Source organism: Sminthopsis crassicaudata, chromosome 1, assembly GCF_048593235.1.
Source record: "Sminthopsis crassicaudata isolate SCR6 chromosome 1, ASM4859323v1, whole genome shotgun sequence".
Lineage (NCBI taxonomy): Eukaryota > Metazoa > Chordata > Mammalia > Dasyuromorphia > Dasyuridae > Sminthopsis > Sminthopsis crassicaudata.
Window position 1 is genome coordinate 643,530,214 of NC_133617.1, and position 6,000 is coordinate 643,536,213.

Sequence of the window (6,000 nt, forward strand, 5' to 3'; positions counted from 1 at the left end):
GTTTGCCAGCTTCCTCCCAGACCATATGGATGCAGTGGCTCCTCTGCCTGAGCTAAGAGAGAGCTCTGGGAGAGAGTTCCCCTCCCTACTCCTTGGAAATGCCTCAGAGGTGATACAGCTGCACTGTGAGGGTTGCCCAGAGAAAGACCCCACTGTGTGTCCTAGTGACTTCCCTGAGGTTTAAGACTGAACAGTAAAAGCAACACCAAAGCCCAGCCAATGTGTCCTGTGGGGCGTGGATATAAGCAGCTGATGTAAAAAGCCCCTGAGCTGGGCTCAGGAAGTGTCTGCCCAGAAACCTCAGTTCCCTACTTCAAAAGTTCTGCTTCTCTGGGAGTTCCACTTCTCTGGGAATTCCATGGCTGCTAGAGTTCCCCAGCCTCAGGCCAAGCCTGGCCCTATGTGGATTAGATGTTATCTTGGGCTGTGTCCCTGCTGTTCAGGCTCTTAACTACCCCAAGGTGAAGCCCAGGACAGCAGAAGGTGGCTGCACAGCCTTTGCCAAGATCTGTTAGGTCACTTCCAGATTGGGATGGTTCTAGGATCTAGCTTTATATTTTAAAGTGGCTTGATTTCTCTTCTGAACTGCTGTTTTATAATCAGAGAAGAGCTAATAGCCTGTGTCAGATTCCTCTACCTCAGTGGCTTCTCTGATCCCAGAGTTTTCCCCAGCCCAATAGGTGCAGTGTGCTAGCACCTAGCTTTATCTAGCCTTTTTTTTTCCTCCCCTTGGAACTGTCCTTTTCTGTAGAGACTCCAGATTCTTTTCAGCTGGTATGTTGTGCTTCTAATCCTTGTGGTTTCTATCAGTCCAGAGTTATTTTTGAGGCTGATTTAACTAATTGGTAATGAGGGAAGAAGCGAGCTTACAAATTCGTGTGTATCTTCTCCACCATCTTGGCTCTGCCCTAAATATAATCTTCAAATACAGAACTCAAGAAAAGTATAAAAGGGTAACACAGAAAGAAAAAAAAATGTTTTGTTTTTTTTTTTTTGTTTGTTTGTTTTGTTTTTATTAAAGAGTTTACATCATTACATGGGAAGGTGATATGTTTATCTCTTGAGAACTGCTTCACTGTTATCTATATATTTAGAGAGTGTAGGTATAATTTGATTTTATTGAGATAATACAAAAAAGAAACTAAAGTAAAAAGGATAGTGTACTGGAAGAAAGGAAAAATGGAGGTAAAATGGGATAAATTACATCTCATAAAGAGACAAAAAAGATTTATTACAATTGAAGGAAACAAAAGAGAGGAATTAGAATTGTGTGAACCTTAACTCTTATCGAATTTAGCTCAAAGAGAAAATATCAGACATATCTAGCTTCAGAGAGAAAGTTGTATCATCTTATATGGAAGTAGGAGAGGAAAGGGGAAAAAAAGGGAGAGGGGGGCTAATAGAAAGTATAATAGAAAAAGAAGGAGAAAATGATAAGAAAGGGGGGATTGTAAAAAGGGGAGGGCTGTTTGAAGGAGAAGGTGGTCAGAATCAAAACACTGGTGAGGATAGAAAATCAGAAAGGAAGAGACAATTATAACTTGGGAAAAATAATTTGATGAGAAATGCAGAGTTAGTAATTTTAACTGTGAATGTGAATGGGTTGAATTCTGCCATAAAATAGAAGCAGATAACAGGCAGGATTAAAAATCAGAATCCTATTATATGTTGTTTACAAGAAACACATTCACAGCAGAGTGATACATACAGAATAAAGATAAAAGATTGGAACAGAACCTACTATACAGATAATATAAAATATTTGGGAGTCTACCTACCATGGTAAATCAGGAACTATATGAACACAATTATGAAATACTTTCCACACAAAGTCAGATCTTATCTCTTGAAAAAATGTCAAATGCTTATGAATAGGAAGAGCTGATATAATAAAAAGGACAACATTACCTATAACCTACTTATTTAGTGTCATACCAATCAAACTCCCAAGAAATTATTTTACAAAGCTAGGAAAAATAATAATAAAATTCATCTGGAAGAACAAAAGGAGAACAAAGAACAAAGAAATAAATGCAAATGAAGGTGTTCTAGCCATTTCAGAACTAAAACTATATTTTAAAGAAGCAGTCATCAAAACTATTTGGTACTGGATTAATAGCAGAATACTTGATGAATTTAAAAGGTTAGATTCACAGGACACAATAGTCAATGACTATTGTATTCTAGTCTTTGATAAATGCTGGGAACAAGTTGATAAGTTTTGGGACAAAAACTTAGTATTTAACAAAAATTTCTGGGAAAATTGGAAATTAGTATGGCATAAACTAGGCTTTGTCCTACACCTAACATTCTATATCAAGATAATATAGAAATGAGTTCATGATTTAGACATAAAGAGTTGAGAAAAATACTGACAAGTTGGGTTTCCATAGTATTGTAAGCTTTGAGTAGAGTGGGATTGAGATAGTGGGTACTACTGACCAAAAGGTTTTCAGAATGTGAGAGGTTAAGGAAGATTAGGATTCACAGAACAATTAAGTGATCAATAGAAGCCTTGACCAAGCAAGAAATTGCAGGGCAAGGAAGGCATAGGTGGATTCAACCAATCAGAAAGACTCTTGTAGTTATAAGAAAACCACAAACTTAAGATAATATCCCATCCAACCCAAAATAGTTGGGGTCAGTGACCTGACCTGACCGAAATCACTACTGTGCTTGCTTAATAGGCTAATTGAATATTAAATAACACACCCCAGAGAAGGAGTTTGCCATCATTTTTGAAAATGGGATGTGTGATGGAGAGTGTTTTATACATATAAAGAGAAAAATGTAGTAGACATATCAGAAAGAATGTAACCCAGATAAGACAGGAACAATCACTCTCTAAAGGGAGGAGCTGTGCCACATGAGAAAGTATAAAGGTTCCCCCATTTCTGTACTCAGTGCTCCATCTTCCAGAAGAGGAGTGGGGCCTGCTTCTGGCCAGAAATGATAAGATGAATCCTTAAGATTCTTCTTTAATAAATTTTCCTTGTTACCTGATTTTCAGTGTCAAGGGTTATTTTTAACAGAATGATACTATAAGCAAATTAGAGCAAAGGATAGTCTACCTCTCAGAACTGATGAGGAAGGAATTTGTGATCAAAGAAAAACTAGCATACATTATTAAATATAAAATGGATAATTTTGATTATATTAAGTTAAAAAGTTTTGCTGCAGCCAAACCAATGCAAACAAGATTAGAAGGGAAGCAATAATGGAGAAATATATATATATCCAAATGTTCTGATAACGGTCTCATTTCTAAAATGTAGAGTTAATTAATTTAAACATATAAGAATTTAAGCCATTCTTCAATTGATAAATGATTAAAGGACATGAACAATTTTCAGTGCAAATAAAAAAAATTTCTAATAATATAAAAAATATTCGAAATTACTATTGATCAGAGAAATGTAAATTAATATAACTCTGAAGTACCACTGCAGACCTTTCAGATTGGCTATGATGACAGGAAAAGGGAAATTGGGACACTAATACATTATTTTTGGGATTGAGAATTTATCCAATCATTCTACAGAGCAATATGGAACTCTGCTTAAAGGGCCATCAAACTATGCATAGTTTATGCAGCAATGTCTCTACTTGGCCTGTATCTAAAAGAGATCATAAAAAATGGAAGAGTCACACATGCAAAAATGTTTGTAGCAACCCTTTTGGTAGTGGCAAGGAATTGGAAACTGAGTGGATGTTCATCAGTGGGAGAATGGTTGAATTGTATACAACAACTCCAACATTATGTGATGATCAATTCTGATGGACATGGCTTTTTTCCAAAAGCAAGGAGATTCAGGCCAATGGACTTGGGATGAAAAGACCCATCTGCATCCATAGAGAGGTCTGTGGGGACAGAATGTGGATTACAACATAGTATTTTATCTTTTTTGTTATTGTTTGTTTGCATTTTGTTTTTTTTTTTCTAATTTTTCTTCTGTTTCATATGATTTTCTTGTGCAACATGATGATTGTGGAAATATATATAGAAGAATTGCACTGTTTAACATATATTTGATTACTTGCCATCTAGGGAAGAGGTTAAAGAAAGGGAGGGAAAAAAATCTTGAATGCAAGGTTTTGCAAAGGTGAATGTTGAAAATTATCTTTGCAAAATGTTTTGAAAATAAAAAGCTTTCATTAAAAAACAAACAAATGGCTTTGAAGAAGACTTTGCCGAGGGCTGTCTAAATTGTCCTGGGAGGAGTCTGAATTGTTCTTCCCCTTCACTGCAATGAAGAAGAATTTACCTGAGGGCTGTCTAAATTGTCCTGGGAGGTAGATAGCATTTTCCTTCAGAAGACCTTCACAGTTAATTGAAATTTCCTGCAACTTCCACTAATTCTGCTGTACCCTAATATTCTCTTGGTTCAGCTCTTCCCTCATCATTAATTCATTCTAGGCCAAGATGGCGGAGAAGATACACACGACTCTGTGAACGTCCTTATTTCCTCACAACCAATTAGATAAATCAGCCTCAAAAATAGCGCTGGACTGATAGATACCACAAGGACTGGAAGCACGACTTACCAGCTGAAGAGAATCTGGAGTTTCAACAGGAAAGGTCAGTTCCCAGGGGAGGAAGAAGAGAGGCCAGCACAGACGGTTGGGTGCTGGCACACTGCGCCGATCACGCTGGGGAGGGCTCTGGGATCAGAGAAGCCACTGAGATAGAAGAATCTGGCACAGGCTGTTAGCTCTTCTCTGCTTATAAAACAGCAGTTCAGAAGAGAAATCTAAGCCACTTAAAAAAAAAAAAAAAAAAAAAAATTTAAAGCCAGAGACTGGATCTTCCTAATTCTGGAGGTGACTCAGCAGATCTCAGCACTGTGGGTGTGGCCGACACAGGCTGTCCTAGTTCTCACCTGTGAGTATTTAAGAGATTGAGAAGTGGGTGGATACGCCCCAAGGCAACACATAGTGCCTGGCTCAGCTGGAGGCTGTGGAACTCAGCCCCAGAAATCCCAGAGAAGCAGAACCTTTTAAATAGGGAACGAGGTTTCTGGCAGACACTTCCAGTTTGAGTGCAGGGGCTTTTGACGTCACCTGCTGCTGACATCCACGCCCCACCGGGACACAGAGGCTGGGTTTTGTGTCGCCTTTACTGTTCAATCTCAAACTTCAGGGAAGCCACAGGACACAGCACCCTCACAAAACAATACTGCAAATCACCTGTGAGGCACCTCCAGGGAGGGGGTGGGGAGCTCTCTCACAGAGGTCTGTCTTAGTTCAGGCTCAGGGGCCACTGCATCCATCAGTCTGGGAGGAAGCTGGTAAAGAAATAAATAAATAATTCCCTACCCCAGGGAGGGCTGCGCATAACAAGGGGGGGTCTATAAATTAAATATCGGGGAAGGGTATCAGGGGTGTCAAGGGAAAAAGCATAATCTGGGGATAATATGATGGCAGGAAATACAGAATTAGTAATTTTAACTGTAAACGTGAATGGGATGAACGCTCCCATTAAATGGAGATGGATAGCAGACTGGATCAAAAATCAGAAACTTACAATATGTTGTCTACAGGAAACACACTTAAAGCAGGGAGATACATACAGAGTAAAGGTAAAAGGTTGGAGCAGAGCCTATTATGCTTCAGGTAAAGCCAAAAAAGCAGGAGTAGCTATCCTTATCTCAGATCAAAAAAAAGTAGAAGTTGATCTAGTTAAAAAAAAATAAGGAAGGAAACTATATCCTGCTGAAAGGTAGCTTAATAATGAAGCCATATCAATACTAAGCATATATGGACCAAGTGGTATAGCATCTAAATTTCTAAAGGAAAAGTTAAGAGAATTGCAAGAAGAAATAGACAGTAAAACTCTAATAGTGGGAAATCTCACCCTTGCACTCTCAGATTTAGACAAATCAAACCACAAAACAAATAAGAAAGAAATTAATAAAGTAAATACAACATTAGAAAAACTAGGTATGATAGACCTTTGGAGAAAACTGAATGGCGATAGAAAGGAATATACTTTCTTCTCAG